Here is a 16518-nt window from a genome sequence, read left to right on the forward strand (position 1 = left end):
GGACACCAATAATAAGAAGAGACTTACTTGGGCCAAGAAACACGAGGTGGACACAATGGACCTCCAGGCTGTGTAAGGGCTATATGACCAAGGAGAGTGATGGAGTGCTGCATCAGATGAACTGGCATCCACAATCACCCGACCTCAACTCAATTGAGATGGTTGAGATAAGCTACTGAGATAAGCTTTACACCTAATGAAATGTTGTTAACTTGTGTCTGTGGTTTTAAATGTCTGTTTGTCCATAATGTTGTCATGTTTACATTGCCTATCCAGCTTAAGCTGGACAATCCTGAACCACAGATTTTGCATGCAATAATGATAGATGGACTCTCAAAATCACACATACATTTTTTAGCTTGGTCTGATGGCTTCCCATGTGAACAGCATCCAAACGTATCATGTACGACAATAATGAAAGACAGAATTTAATTATGGAAGAGGGGAGATGGGAGATATTCATCAAATAAAGTACCGCCCCAACAGAATGGCATTTAGAGTATATTTGAGGAGGTACTAGGTCTTGACTTGGAGGGGTGTCATGATGTTATTATGTCAGTGTTATCATCATGACTAAACCAGTTGGAGATTACAAGCGTCTATGCCTAAACTGAATCCTAAAGAAACCCACCCCTCGTCACAGACCTCTTTTTTATACACTTGACATTTCTGACAATACAATGTACAAATTCTATCTTGGCAACATGACAATAATGAGCGCCAGAAATAAATAATGAAAGAGGTTTTTTTTTTACTGTGCAATATTTATAGTATTTCCATGACTTATCAACACTTGTTCCCTCGTGTGTCTCTCTTGTCCCTCTGCAGCAGACGTACAGTATATTGTGCAAAATGTTTAGAACATCGAATCACAGTATTGAATCGCAATACATATAGAATACATATTGCGTCGGCTGTCGTGATATGGTATTTGGAGGTCCCTGGTGATTCCCAGAAGAATGTCATGATTTCCCCCTCCCTTTTTTTCTGGTTTGTCACAAACTGTATTCCCACATACACATATTTAGAAACAACTGCTCTAAAATATGGGAATTGTTGTGTGTGTGTGTGTGTGTGTGTGTTTGGTTCCACAAATGGGAAAACATTCCTTCTAAACTTAAAGGATATTAAAGTACAAAAGAACAGTCTTTAAGCAGTCTTTAAGCAGTCTTTAGCCAGACATCTAGAGCTCCATTATATAATCTATGCATGATGTCTTCCTCTCGCTGGTGAGGCCGAAAGAATCCTCACCATGTTCTCCTTTATGGAGTCCTTCACTATGAATTTAGTGATGACAACGTCTCTCTTCTGGTCGAGGCAGTGACACACTAGTCCTCTGTTGCTGGGTTCCAAGCGTGGTCCATGAGGAAGACGCGCGAGGCGGCTGTGAGGTTTAGCCCCACCCTTCCGGGTTCGAATGACAGCAGCATGATCAATGGGCTGCCAGGTGCATCGCTCTGGAACTCCTGGATCACCTGAGCCAGCCTCTTCTGGCTCAGTGCCGTCCAGACTCACAAACTTGAAACCCTCCTCCCTGAGTGGGACCTCCAATTAGAGTGAGGAAGCGTGTGAACTGAGAGACAACCAGACTCTTGATGGACTTGTCTTGTGCAGTCCTTACACTGTTCCTAGAGAGCTACCCTCCTGTAGGTTTTTGCTACAACCCCAGTTGTACCTAACCTGATTCAGCTTATCAACCAGATAATTATTAGAATCAGGTGTGCTAGATTAGTGTTGGAGTGATAACCTACAGGACGGTCGCTCTCCAGGAACAGGGTTGGAAAGCCCTGCATTAGAGCCTCCACCTTGGAGCTCCTCCTCCAGTTCTCTGAGAGGTTGTTCTCCTCCTTCTCTTCCTGAGGAAACTCCACCAGCTCACTGGACTTGATCTGGAATCTGCACAGAGGGCACACCAGCTCGGGTACATAAGACCTCTGCGATGTGATGAAGGGCAGGCAGACTGTCCAGACACACAGCACACTCATCAGAGCCACTGCCTAGCACCAGCCTCAGTTCTATCAGACGTTCTCTCAACTCTGCAGGAGTCACAGCTACCACACCTGTGTGTGTAGTGGTCTTGCCCAGCAGGTCATGGTGGCAGCAGAACTGTCTCAGCCTGATCAGGATAGCCAGAACCTCCGCACAGTTCCTGATGACGGTCCCCTCTGCAACATACCTGCTGATGGTGGTGCATCCCTCTGTGCGTGCCAGCTCGTATTCCTCCCTCTCTTTGTCAGCTTCGCCTCTTCTACACCAACGCTCTTCTCCGGCAGAGAGACCAGAGGCTGCCCACACACACGGCTGGCCTTTGTACGATGCAGCGTGATACACTTCACCAGAGCTTGTGGGTTCTGAAGGCCGGTCCTGTCCCCCTGTGTGACAGGTCTCTGTATGACTCTGTTCAACCACTCTCTCATGTCGAACAGCTTCAGATGCAGAAATGCCACCAGCATCCACAGATCCCTCTGAAATGGAAAAAAAAACACTAAGTAAGTGTTCATAGAAGGGGATGCAAATAGCCTGGCTAGCCTATATTAATCATGGTATCATGTGATGACAGGTTGCTGACCTAGTCTAATGGTCGGCTTTATGTAGCTAGTAGGGCCTATGTGTCTGTAACACTATCTGTAACATTGTTATCCACCCCCCCACTGGGAAATCATAATTGTCATATTCAATTTTTTTTTATAGGATGACGCAATAACTGTAGCTACAAGTGTTTACCTCTACGCAGCACAGCCTTCAATATGTGAGACTCAATGTGTGCCCACAAACTGGTATAGTCTCGGGGCTTGATCATGGGGAAATTATACAATCGGCACTTCTGGCACTGGGAGAAATTCATGCAGCCAAGAGGCAGCTTTAACAATTGTGATATGCTGTCAAACACACACATGAATTACAAATAGTTTAGTTAGCTAGTTAGTTAGATGAATTGATCATGTTGGCTAACAGTCACTCACAGCAAACATGACCCTCGTGATGATAACTACTTTAACAGACTAGGTTAGCTAACCTTAGCTTGGTAGATTATAGCCATATCAATGATAGACAGCAATAAAAAAGCTAGTATACTATGAATATCTACGAATAACTTAGGTAGCTACACCAAAGACACAGCTCAAAGTGAATGGAAAAATGTTAGCCTAACTGAAATTCCATCTCTGCTGACCAAGACCACACTCCGCAAAACACAGCAGCCACGCAAAACGGTCTTGAGTGGCAACAAATCTGCCCAATTAGCTGATTAGTTTTCCATACACCCACTACTTTTGATCATTCCACTTCTGTTGACACATCCCACATATGCAGTTACCCCTGACTCGACCGTAACCGTGATGGTTGGCTAGGCTAATAGCTAGTTGTCTAAATAGCTAACGTTAGCTGGCTGGCCAAGATAACTGTATATAGCTAACATTCTTTGAAAGCTGGTTAGATGGCATTATGTATTTCCAAAACTTTGGTTTACTTAATTGTAGCTATAAGCTAGATGTTGATAGCAACTGGCTGACTCATGCAGACTGGTAGGGCTTGTAACAATAAATGTATCAAGTATTTTCTTGTAAATGGGCTGAAAATGTAATTGAGTCATCGAGACAAACAATCTGGTTTCATTTGAAGTTATACATTTGAAGTTATTTCTGTTGGAGTTTACATTATAGAGAATACGCTGGCTTGTCCTCTATATTACATCACACCCGGGAAAACATTTTCCGACATGACTTTGGCATTCTTTGGAATTGTATGTAATAACTTGAAAATTGAAGTGAACTTTGCATTGGGACTTTTGATGCGTATACTAATGCAAATCCATATGTTACATGTGGTTACGTTTATGCTACCTACCCTTTAAGGACACTGACACACATGTATGTTACAGCCCAGTCTCCCCTCCTTAACTAACCCCCTTCCCTGGGGGGCTATGGTGTGCTGGGTTTGGGACTGCCCTTTCCAGGCATATGTGGGTTTGGTGATGCGGAGCGACGCAAGCCCTAATGCCTATCCCGGAAGGACGCCGGGGGACAGGGGAGGAGGATGAGCAGATGGACGAGTAGGGGGATGGGAGGAGTACAGGGAGGGATATGAGGAGGGAGGGGGAGGGGCACGGGAACCCTATGGGAGCCTAGACAATGGAGAGAGAGGATGAAGGGCTCTGAGCAGTGAGCACAGCCCAGATTAGCAGAGTAGTGGAGAGCAGAGCTGGAGATAAAGAAGAGAGTAGTCATTATTCATATAAACGGTCTTCATTTTAATTTGACTTTAGTAACAACGAGGGCTTTGTGTTGGAGCCTATTTCTTCCTTTTTAAGAAATAAGAGATAGGCCTACCTGTTTAAAATATGGATTTTGGCTATAAGCTGCTATATCCAAATTTGTAAGTAAATTCCTCCACCCACCATGCACTCTTTAAATAGCCTACCTCCATGTGAATGTCTGAATTGACTTAACTCCCCTCTCGTATTCAACAAAGCCTCCTTCACTCACGCTGCCAAACACACCCTTGTAAAACTGACTATCCTACCAATCCTCGACTTCAGCGATGTCATTTACAAAATAGCCTCCAACACTCAGCAAACTGGATGCAGTCTATCACAGTGCCATCCATTTTGTCACCAAAGCCCCATACACCACCCACCACTGCGACCTGTATGCTCTCGTCAGGTGGCCCTCGCTACATATTCGTCGCCAGACCCACTGGCTCCAGGTCATCTATAAGTCTTTGCTAGGTAAAGCTCCGCCTTATCTCAGCTCACTGGTCACCATAACAACACCTCCTTTGGCCGCCTTTCCTTCCAGTTCTCTGATGCCAATGACTGGAACGAATTGCAAAAATCGTGGAGACATAAGTTGGAGACTTATATCTCCCTCACTAAATTTAAGCATCAGCTATCTGTGCAGCTTACCGATCACTGTAGCTGTACACAGCCCATCTGTAAATAGCCCATCCAACTACCTACCTCATCCCCATATTGTTTTTATTAACGGTTTTGCTCTTTTGCACACCAGTACTTCTACTTGCATGTCATCATCTGCACATTTATCACTCCAGTATTAATTTGCTAAATTGTAATTACTTCGCTACTGTGGCCTATTTATTGCCCTACTTCCTTTCTCCATTTGCACACACTGTATAAAGATTTTTCCAATTGTGTTATTGACTGTACTTTTGTTTATCCCATGTGTAACTCTGTGTTGTTGTTTTTTGTTGCACTGCTTTGCTTTATCTTGGCCAGGTCGCAGTTGTAAATGAGAACTTGTTCTCAACTGTGACTCTGAGGCATAAGGGAATGTCATTGTTTTGATTCTTTGACATTCAAAGGCTGATCTACAACCTTCTAAAGCCGAGGAGACTTTGCTTGGAAAGTAATCTAATTTTATCACTATTAATTGATTAAACTAGTCACTTTCTATACAATAGAATATGTTTAAACCCATAAATATTTTAGGGAAACACTTGTGACCTTCTCTCGTTGGGTTAAGCCAAGGAGTTAAAATTTTACTGCCTGCGCCCGGCCCACCACAGGAGTCGCTAGAGCGCGATGGGACAAGGACGTCCTGGCCAGCCAGACCCTCCCCTAACCTGGACGACTCTGGGCAAACTGTGCCCCTCCTCATGGGTCTCCCGGTCGTGGCCAGCTGTGACACAGCCTGGGATCAAACCCGGATCTATCACTGCCTTAGACTGCTGCACTACTCAGGAGGCCATGCTCAGATTCTTAATGACATCTCAGATTTAATTATTTGCAAACAGGGACAGTTTCATCGCAAACAAGACACACTGATGTGTCATTGGAGAAATATGAATAGACGAACACATAGGCCTATCTCTCTTGTCCATTCTTAGCCTGGAATTGCGGTAATTCGTGTGCTATCAAAAACGATTCTGCTAATATGTTAAATTAAGTAGAATTGCATGAAGTGTTTATTAAAGGCACAATACGACCTGCAAATACGATGATAGATTCATGCAATGCTTTTTACTATAAAGGAGATCTTTCCACCCCTACTTTTGTCCACAGTGCCCACAACAACAAAAGTCCTTCTGGTCTGTCCAAGAAGTGTGGATAAACAGTAGACATGTTCTCTGCTGTCCACGTTGTTTTAATTATTATTTTGAGAATAGAGATTGGTCACTTATTTGTTTTTAAGCGTCCAGGGAGGGTTTATAGAAGTCTGTTTTTCTTCTCCTTATTATAAATAAAGTTCACTCCCTGATTTTCTTTTCTTATATTAAGCACTTTAACATAGCACTTACTTTTGCAGCACTTAATCCCTTTTTCCCTTGGTATGATTTTTCATTAAACTATTTACTTATTAAATAATTTATTCATTAATTTATTGATCCATCTTGCATGCTTTACTATTATTTATTTGTTTCTACTTGTTTCCCCCTCAGCACTTATTTAACCCTGGTCTTCCTCTTATTGTTGTTTCCCTGTCATTGAACCGTTGCAGGTGACCCCTCTGAGCTCTCATGTCCACACCCTGGCTTAACCCTATCCCTTAGCTAACAGCCTTAGTTTCCCTTATCGAGTTGACCCATTTTGGTGTGGTAGTAGGGGGTTGGGGGCAGCAGGGTGCAGGGGTGTTTTAAGGAGGGGCTAAGTGCAGGGGGGAGAGGCGTGGCAGCTGGAGTTAAATAAAGCTGTCAGCTGGCATTCCTGAAATTCACCCTCTCATCTATGATCAGTTAGTCTACATGGGTGTGCTCCCTCCCTTCCAACATCCTCATTTCAGGACATGAAGTCATGCGGTGCGGTGTTGGTGTTTGTTGGCTGACAAGATATAGAACCCGTGTTGAGGGGTCAGAGGTCAAAGAGTTGGGCGGTGTCAGAAACAGACCGACAGATAGACTGCAGAGCTAGGGGACAGTTACGAGAACAGGGAAATAGGATGGAACTGTAACCTCTGTCTTCTCTGTCTCTGGAGTAGGAACCATTTAATTTCCCTTGAGCCTCTTCAATCATTCTTATTGTGAGGAGAGAGAAAATAAATAATTAATATGCTATTCTCCACTGATCACTAACGTAACGTCCTCTGCAACCCAAGCAAAGTCATGCTCCCTCTCAGGTCGGCTCATGGTAGCTCATTTGTTTATCAGATATACAGTACGAGGGAGACTTTCAACAAGGGTGTTTATGGAAAAAGTGTTTTAAGGGTGTTTATGGAACTGGAAAAAGAGATTTACCCATTGTGCCCTAGGAGTTCAGCTCAGGCTAGCTACATGCAATTTGTTTATCAGATATACAGTATGTGTGAGTTGATGAACTAGAAAAGAAAGACTGAGTTTACACTTTGTGTCCCAGTTTACATGGTGTAAATAATGTATGATACATACAACTAGGCCTGGTGTATGGCTTAAGGGATTTACAGTAAGGCTAAGGTGTTTTGTTCTACCATATTTGATGATAGCGTGCAGTTATTTTCTCGTGGCCAATGTATGAACTGAAGCTGCATAATCAATATGCTGTGTCTGTAAAATAGCTCGCAGTTGTTAGCCACAAAAAAAATTGGATTTGTCTATTTCAGCCACACCCGTGAACTGCACACAAGCCTAAGATAACCATGCGCAATGCCAAGCGTCGGCTTGAGTGGTGTAAAGCACGTCGCCATTGGACTCCAGAGCAGAAGAGACACCTCTGGAGTGATGAATCATGCTTCACCATCTGGCAGTTCGATGGACGAATCTGGGTTTGGTGGATGCCAGCAGAATGTTACCTGCCCGAATGCATAGTGCCAACTGTAAAGTTGGGTGGAGGAGGAATAATGGTCTGGGGCTGTTTCCATGGATCGGGCTAGGCCCCTTAGTTCCAATGAAGGGAAATCTTAACTCTACAGCATACAATGACATTCTAGATTATTCTTTGTGGCAACAGTTTGGGGAAGGCCCTTTCCTGTTTCAGCATGACACGGTCGCCAGGTGTGCGGTGTTTCCGCCGACACATTGGCGTGGCTGGCTTCCGGGTTAAGTGGGCATTGTGTCAAGAAGCAGTGTGGCTTGGTTGGGTTGTGTTTCGGAGGACGCACGGCTCTTGACCTGCACCTCTCCCGAGTCCGTACAGGAGTTGCAGCGATGAGACAAGACTGTAACTACCAATTGGATACCACAAAATTGGGGAGAAAACGTGGTAAAAAAAATGTTTAAAAAATAAATGGTCTGTCGAGATCAGTGTGGAAGAACTTGACAGGCCTGCACAGAGCCCTGACCTCATCCCCATAGAACACCTTTGGGATGAATTGGAACACCGACTGGCCTAATCTCCCAACATCAGTACCCGACCTCACTAATACTCTTTTGACTGAATGGAAGCAAGTCCCCGCAGGAATGTTCCAACATCTAGTGAAAAGCCTTACCAGAAGAGTGGAGGCTGTTGTAGCAACAAAGGGGGGGGACCAACTCCATATTAATGTCCATGATTTTGGAATGAGATTTTCGACGATCAGGTGTCCATATACTTTTGGCAAAGTGTATGTAGTAAATGGCTTGTATAAAACAGCCTGCAGGTGTTTTGTTTTATTACAGTAAAAGCTTGCTGTGGTTTGCAGTGTGAAATGTTCGGCCGACAGCTGGCATTTAGAGTAATTTTGGGGGTGCTTATACTTGTCCTATTTCACACGTATGTATTTATACAGCTGTGTGAATTGGAAATTCGTTTTTTTGCATATCCCAACTCTCCGTGAGAGTGGGGCCACAGCCTGCCATTATCAATGGTGACCCTGGAGGAATTAGGCTAAAGTGCCTTGCTCAAGGGCACATTAACTGATTTTTCACCTTGTTGACTCTGGGATTCAAACTAGCAACCCAACGCTCCAACCGCTAGGCTGCCTGCCACCACCATTTTAGCAATGGGATTGTATCTCCCATTTTGTGTCTTTGGTGTGTGTGTTGGTTGCTGACATTGCTCTGTGTGTTGTAGCTCCTACAACATCTCCTGCAGCTGTGACATGAGAGTAATCCCTCTTCCCATACTGCCCCTGCTGTGCACCGCTACATACATACACACACACACACACACACACACACACACACACACACACACACACACACACACACACACACACACACACACACACACACACACACACACACACACACACACACACACACACACACACATATCTCCGCTTACTGCCCCCACTGCGCTGAGCACGGCTGCCCTACATGTAAAATATTGATGTCTATCCACCAGGCTTAATTTAACCCTGGGAGGAAGGTGGGTTGTTACTCATCCAACAGACCCCTCCCACCTCCCCTCTCCTGGAATCGGAGCAGCAACCTTTCCCGGACTGACTCTCTCTAGACATAACACCAAGAAATGGACAGGTTACTGGCCAGCTGGATTAGAGTATCTGTAAATACTCTGCCTCTGTCTCTGTCGGTTATAATTACTTGGCCATTGCTGTAAACAACAACCATTGTTTCCCTCTTCCCACATTGGGTGTTATTGTGTGTGTGTGGTCTGAGCTTTCCAGCTTGGTCATATGGTGTGAATTAAGTGGGGTGGCAGTAGCCTAGTAGTTAGAGTGTTGGGCCAGTAACTGAAAGGTTGCTGGATCGAATCCCCGGGCTGACAAGGTAAAAATCTGCTGTTTTGCCCCTGAACAAGGCAGTTAACACACTGTTTTCCGGTAGGCCGTCATTGTAAATAAGAATTTGTTCTTAACTGACTTGCTAGTTAAATAAAGGTTAAATAAATATTTTTTCAAACATTTAAATTGGCTGGCTCCCTACAATATTTATCCCAGTTTCTTTGAATAATCCAGTAGGGATGGTTTCTTCCACCATGGAAAATAAGGTGAGGATGCTCCTTAAGGAATCTGAACTCAGCCTGACTCCTAGAGCTTATAGTGGAACTGAGGAGCGTTCGTGTGTGTGTGTGTGTGTGTGTGTGTGTGTGTGTGTGTGTGTGTGTGTGTGTGTGTGTGTGTGTGTGTGTGTGTGTGTGTGTGTGTGTGTGTGTGTGTGTGTGTGTGTGTGTGTGTGTGTGTGTGTGTGTGTGTGTGTGTGTGTGTGTGTGTGTGTGTGTGTGTGTGTGTGTGTGTGTGTGTGTGTGTGTGTGTGTGTGTGTGTGTGAGGATGGTTATACTATTCTGAGGTCTTGCTCTGTATGGGCGATACTGATTGATCAAGGTGGTTTGTGAGAGGATGTAGTCTCCAGCTAGACTGTAAACTGCTGATAAATAATTGATCAGTTAAAGGTGATCAATAATGAAGAACATGTATTTGTGTTGTGTACGTATGACCACCTGGATGCTTCGATTGACTGTTTTCCCTTTCACTAACATTAAGCCTAGTGGTACTGCTGTGTCAATGGAAACAATGTCACTGTGGATTTTTGTTGAGTTATGTACAGTCGTGGCCAAAAGTTTTGAGAATGACACAAATATTCATTTCCACAAAGTTTGCTGCTTCAGTGTTTCTAGATATTTTTGTCAGATATTATTATGGAATACTGAAGTATAATTACAAGCATTTCATAAGTGTCAAAGGCTTTTATTGACAATTACATGAAATTGATGCAAAGAGTCAATATTTGCAATGTTGACCCTTCTTTTTCAAGACCTCTGCAATCCGCCCTGGCATGCTGTCAATTAACTTCTGGGCCAGATCCTGACTGATGGCAGCCCATTCTTGCATAATCAATGCTTGGAGTTTGTCAGAATTTGTGGGTTTTGTTTGTCCACCCGCCTCTTGAGGATTGAAGTTCTCAATGGGATTAAGGTCTGGGGAGTTTCCTGGCCATGGACCCAAAATATCGATGTTTTGTTCCCCGAGCCACTTAGTTATCACTTTTGCCTTATGGCAAGGTGCTCCATCATGCTGGAAAAGGCATTGTTCATCACCAAACTGTTCCTGGATGGTTGGGAGAAGTTGTTCTTGGAGGATGTGTTGGTACCATTCTTTATTCATGGCTGTGTTCTTAGGCAAATTTGTTAGTGAGCCCACTCCCTTGGCTGAGAAGCAACCCCACACATGAATGGTCTCAGGATGCTTTACTGTTGGCATGACACAGGACTGATTGTAGCGCTCACCTTGTCTTCTCCGGACAAGCTTTTTTCTGGATGCCCCAAACAATCGGAAAGGGGATTCATCAGAGAAAATGACTTTACCCCAGTCATCAGCAGTCAATTCCCTGTACCTTTTGCATAATATCAGTCTGTCTCTGATGTTTTTCCTGGAGAGAAGTGGCTTCTTTGCTGCTCTTCTTGACACCAGGAAATCCTCCAAAAGTCTTAGCCCTTTTTGTCCAAAGCAATGATGACGGCACGTGTTCTCTTGCAGGTAACCATGATTGACAGAGGAAGAACAATGATTCCAAGCACCACCCTCCTTTTGAATCTTCCAGTCTGTTATTCGAACTCAATCAGCATGACAGAGTGATCTCCAGCCTTGTCCTCATCAACACTCACACCTGTGTTAACGAGAGAATCACTGACATGATGTCAGCTGGTCCTTTTGTGGCAGGGCTGAAATGCAGTGGAAATGTTTTTTGGGGGGATTCAGCTCATTTGCATGGCAAAGAGGGACTTCGCAATTAATTGCAATTCATCTGATCACTCTTCATAACATTCTGGAGTATGTGCAAATTGCCATCATACAAACTGAGCCAGCAGACTTTGTGAAAATTTATATTTGTGTCATTCTCAAAACTTTTGGCCATGACTGTACATTTATCCATAAATGCTGGAAATGTGTAAATTTCACAAGAATAGTCACTAGACATCATGCTTTGTAAACAACAGGTGTTCCCAACAATGCAGAGAGAAAAATGAGTAATGATAATTTGGCAATATACACGGGGTAACAGTACCAAATCCATGTATAGGGGTACGAAATAAGGTAGTTATGCACACATAGTTAGGGGTAAAGTGACTAGGCAACATGATAGATAATGAAACATTAATTAGCAGCAGTGTATGTGATGAGTCAAAAGGGATCAATGCAGATAGTCCAGGCAGCTAGTTGGTTAACTATATAGCAGTCTTATGGCTTGGGGTAGAAGCTGTTCAGGATCCTCTTGGTTCCAGACTTGATGCGTTGGTACAGTTTGCTGTGCGGTAGCAGAGAAAACAATCTATGACTTGGGTGGCTAGAGTCTTTGACAATATTTAGGGCCTTCCTCTGACACCGCCTGGTATAGTGATGTACTGGGCCATTCACACTACCCTCTTTGGCACCTTGCGGTCGGATGCCATACCAAGGAGCGATGCAGCCAGTCAAGATGCTTTCAGTGGTGCTGCTGTATAACTTTTTGAGGATCTGAGGGCCCATGCTAAATCTATTCAGCCTCTTGAGGGTGAAGAGGCGTTGTCGTGCCATCTTCACGACCGTGTAGGTGTGTGTGGACCATGTTAATTCCTTAGTGATCTGGAAACAGAGGAACTTGAAGCTATCGATCAGCTCCACTACAGCCCCATCGATGTGGATGGGAGTGTGCTCGGCCCTCCGTTTCCTATAGTCCACGATCAGCTCCTTTGTCTTGCTGACATTGAGGGAGAAGTTGTTGTCCTGGCACCACAATGCCAGGTCACTGAACTCCCTATAGGCCGTCTCATTGTCGTCAGTGATGAGGCCTACCACCATCGTGTCATCAGCACTTAATGATGGTGTTGTAGTCATGGGTGAACAGGGAGTACAGTACTTATAGTACTCATGTTGAGGGTCAGCGTGACAAATGTGTTTTTGCCTACCCTGACCATCTGGGGGTGGCCATCTGGTGGTCAGTCCCAGGGTTCTGAGCTTAGTGATGAGCTTGGAGGGCACTATGATGTTGAATGCTGAGCTGTAGTCAATGAAGAGCATTCTCACATAGGTGTTCCTCTTGTCCTAGTGGGAGAGGGCGGTGTGGAGTGCAATAGAGATTGCATCATCTGTCGATCTGTTTGGGTTGGTGTGGGAATTGGAGTGGGTCCAGGGTGTCTGGGATGATAGTGTTGATGTGAGCCAATACCAGCATTTCAAAGCATTTCAGGCTACAGATGTGAATGCTACGGGCCTACAGTCATTTAGACAGGTTACCTTGGCGTTCTTGGGCACAGGGACTATGGTAGTTTGTTTGAATCATGTAGGTATTACAGACTGGGTCAGGGAGCGGTTGAAAATGTCAGCACTTGCAAGCTGGTCACGACTGCTCTGAGTACACGTCCTGGTAATTGTATTTTTTTATTTTATTTGACCTTTATTTAACTAGGCAAGTCAGTTATGAACAAATTATTATTTTCAATGACAGCCTAGGAACAGTGGGTTAACTGACTTGTTCAGGGGCAGAACGACAGTATTTTTTACCTTGTCAGATCAGGGATTCGATCTTGCAACCTTTCGGTTACTAGTCCAACGCTCAAACCACAAGGCTACCTGCCGCCCTGTGGCCTTGTGAATATTAACCTGTTTGAAGGTCTTCCTCACATTGGCTATGGGGAGAGAGAGAGCACACAGTCATCGGAAACAGCTGGTGCTCTCATGTATGGTTCCGTGTTGCTTGCCACGAAGCGAGCATAAAAGGCATTTAGCTTGTTTGGTCCCATTTCGACAAAATGAACCCTCCTACCATAAGCACACGCGCACACACACACACACACAATATATATAGTATAGGCCTAGTGCACACTGAGTGTACAAAACATTAAGGACACATGCTCTTTCTATGACATAGACTGACCAGGTGAATCCAATGATCCTTTATTTATGTCACTTGCTAAATCAACTTCCATCAGTGTAGATGAAGGGGAGGAAACAGATTTAAGAAGGATTGTTAAGCCTTGAGACAATTGAGACATGTATTGTGTATGCTTTCCATTCAGAGGGTGAATGTGCAAGACAAAATATTTAAGTGCCTTTGAACGGGGTATGGTAGTATGTTGTGTCAAGGACTGCAACGCTGCTGGGTTTTTCACGCTCAACAGTTTCCTATGTGGATCAAGAATGGTTCACCACCTAAAGGACATCCATCCAATTTTACACAACTGTGGGAAGCATTGGCGCCCATATGAACCAGCATCCCTGTGGAATGCTTTCGACACCTTGTAGAGTCATACCTCAATGAATTGAATCATACCTCAGCACATCTCAATATTAGGAAGGTGTTCTTAATGTTTTGTACACTCAGTGTATATGCCTCTTCAACAGGAATTGGCAGAGTTTCAAGCAGCAGAAAGACTGTTACTCCATCTTCCCCCCCCCCCCCATCATGCACCATGCTCTTCTGCTCTACTGGACACCAACACACAGAGATCTTTAAATAATGATTTTGCATGGGCCGCTGCCTGCGCCTTGCATCCAGGAGAGACGGGAGAGAGTGCTTTAATTGTCCAGTGCGCTCCAGCGGCTCGAATACGAGAGGGGAGTTAAGGGTTCGCAACCTTCAATCATTTCTGAATTAAATATGCCCTGGAAGCACACTGTGCACGCACACACACACACACACACACACACAGCGCAGAGTTCATTCAGGAGTCAACGGTATCAGGTGCTATATTTCAGCACTGTGGTGTTAGAAAGGGAGGGAGATGTTGAGTGACAGAGTTATTCACCCACAACCACAGAGAGGTGACATACCAGGGTGACCAGAGCTGCATACCAAATGGAACACTATTCCCTATATAGTGGACTACTTTTCAGGGCTCTGGTCAAATGTAGTGCACTATATAGGGATTAGGTTGCAATTTAAGACACTGCCCAGGTCCTAGGGAGGTCCGGTCAACAGTATGCTTTACACTACCTCTACGTCTCCCAGGCCAGAACAAGAACTAAACCCTCTCAACCCTTTAATTTCCCTGACTACATCTTTCACTGTGTTTTTGGTGCCTACTTGTGTTGTTTTGTTCACAAAGTGCCTCTGTCATTGGGGATTACTGTTTATTTTCCTTGGCCGGGTTAGCACTGGGCAAATGAGGGAGGGAGTGAGTGATGGATGCACAAGGAGAGAGGGGAATAGAGGTAGGCAGAGGGAGGAAGGCAAATGAAGGAGATAGTAGGCAATGAACCTCCAGCGCTGAATGCCAAATCGGGTGCAACCGATTGGTGCAATCACAGTCAGTCTCAGCGCAGGGCCCAGCGCAGGGCTGAGCTGTCTTCTGAGCATGCTGTCAGCCAAGCATCATAAACTGTCTGGGTTTGTGGGATTAAAGCGTGTGGGATTGAGTGTTAGGATAGTAGTGAGGCCTGCAGGTCCCGGGAAATGGAATCTTAGCCCCCCAGTAAAGGAAATGGAACAGGTTCCATCCTAGCTCCCCAGTAAAGGAAATTTAGCAGGTTCCCTCTTAGCCCCCGAGTAAAGGAAATGGAGCAGGTTCCATCTTAGCCCCCCAGTAAAGGAAATGGAACAGGTTCCATCTTAGCCCCCCAGTAAAGTAAATGAAACAGGTTCCCTCTTAGCCCCCCAGTAAAGGAAATGGAACAGGTTCCATCTTAGCCCCCCAGTAAAGGAAATAGAACAGGTTCCATCTTAGCCCCCCAGTAAAGGAAATGGACCAGGTTCCCTCTTAGCCCCCCAGTAAAGGAAATGGAACAGGTTCCATCCTAGCTCCCCAGTAAAGGAAATGGAGCAGGTTGCGTGCGCTAAGCGTGGTAAAATAAATGTACTGTACACATATGTTAATCAATCCTTTCAATCGTCAATGGGCCTGTGCATAGCCAGGGGCTAAAATAGAACTTGGTTGTATTTTAGACGCTTGACACACTGCAAGTCCTGCCTCTCCCATCTACACATTGTTTTTTACGAGCATGTGCCCAAGGTGGTGATTGCAGTAGCAGTGCGTGTGTCAAAATAACTGGGGAAGCCAAGCAAAAAAACAAAATATATTACAACATATGTGTTGTGATAATTGCATTGTTTGCTCTATAACCTGTTAGTTCATATGCCTTAACACCGTGATATATAGGCCTTAGGCCTAGACAATAAGAAGACAGTGGCATAATAAACTCAACGACACATTTCATTCATTACAAAACCAGAGAGCAACATCTGTCTGGTGAAGTCCACAAAGCATATTGCATGTAACAAACAGTTACATGACCTACAGCATGGTCAAGCATGGTAATGTTTCTGTTCTAAACTATTGATTTAGAACCACAGAGAGTTGCCGCAAGTCGCAAAGAAAACAGGAGCTGCCTCCTGGAAGCCTGGCTTCCCTTGGCATCCATGAATACACACCACTGGTTGATTGAAAGAGGAACGAGGTCCACACCTGCCCAGTTGGTGAAGGTAATGCACCTTAAAGTTGGTTGCCAAGCGCAATAAAATCCACAGAAGATGAAGATGAACGAGGAGAGATTTCTGAAAGAAAACAAACTAAAAACAAATTATATTTCCCCTTTTTATGTGTGTATTAATTGTCGGAGTAGAGAACACACGATTTTGTATGACTCAACATGGGTCAAAATTCTACAAAGAACCACAAAAAAAAGGACCATATGCATTTCAGGTAAAATAACAACCCAATTATAAAATACACTGTCTGTAAAATGTATATAGTATGCATAAGCTGGAAGTAGAAGCCTATGTGTTGTTGTCTATTA

General features: G+C 44.4%; 1 pseudogene; it reads right to left on the reverse strand.

Annotated features, from left to right (window-relative positions):
• Positions 1-207: 207 nt before the first annotated feature.
• Positions 208-2972, reverse strand: LOC149975204 (DNA-dependent ATPase/E3 ubiquitin-protein ligase HLTF-like; annotated as a pseudogene).
• Positions 2973-16518: the final 13546 nt, after the last annotated feature.

This window comes from Oncorhynchus mykiss, chromosome 19, assembly GCF_057628025.1.
Source record: "Oncorhynchus mykiss isolate SJ-2025 chromosome 19, ASM5762802v1, whole genome shotgun sequence".
Lineage (NCBI taxonomy): Eukaryota > Metazoa > Chordata > Actinopteri > Salmoniformes > Salmonidae > Oncorhynchus > Oncorhynchus mykiss.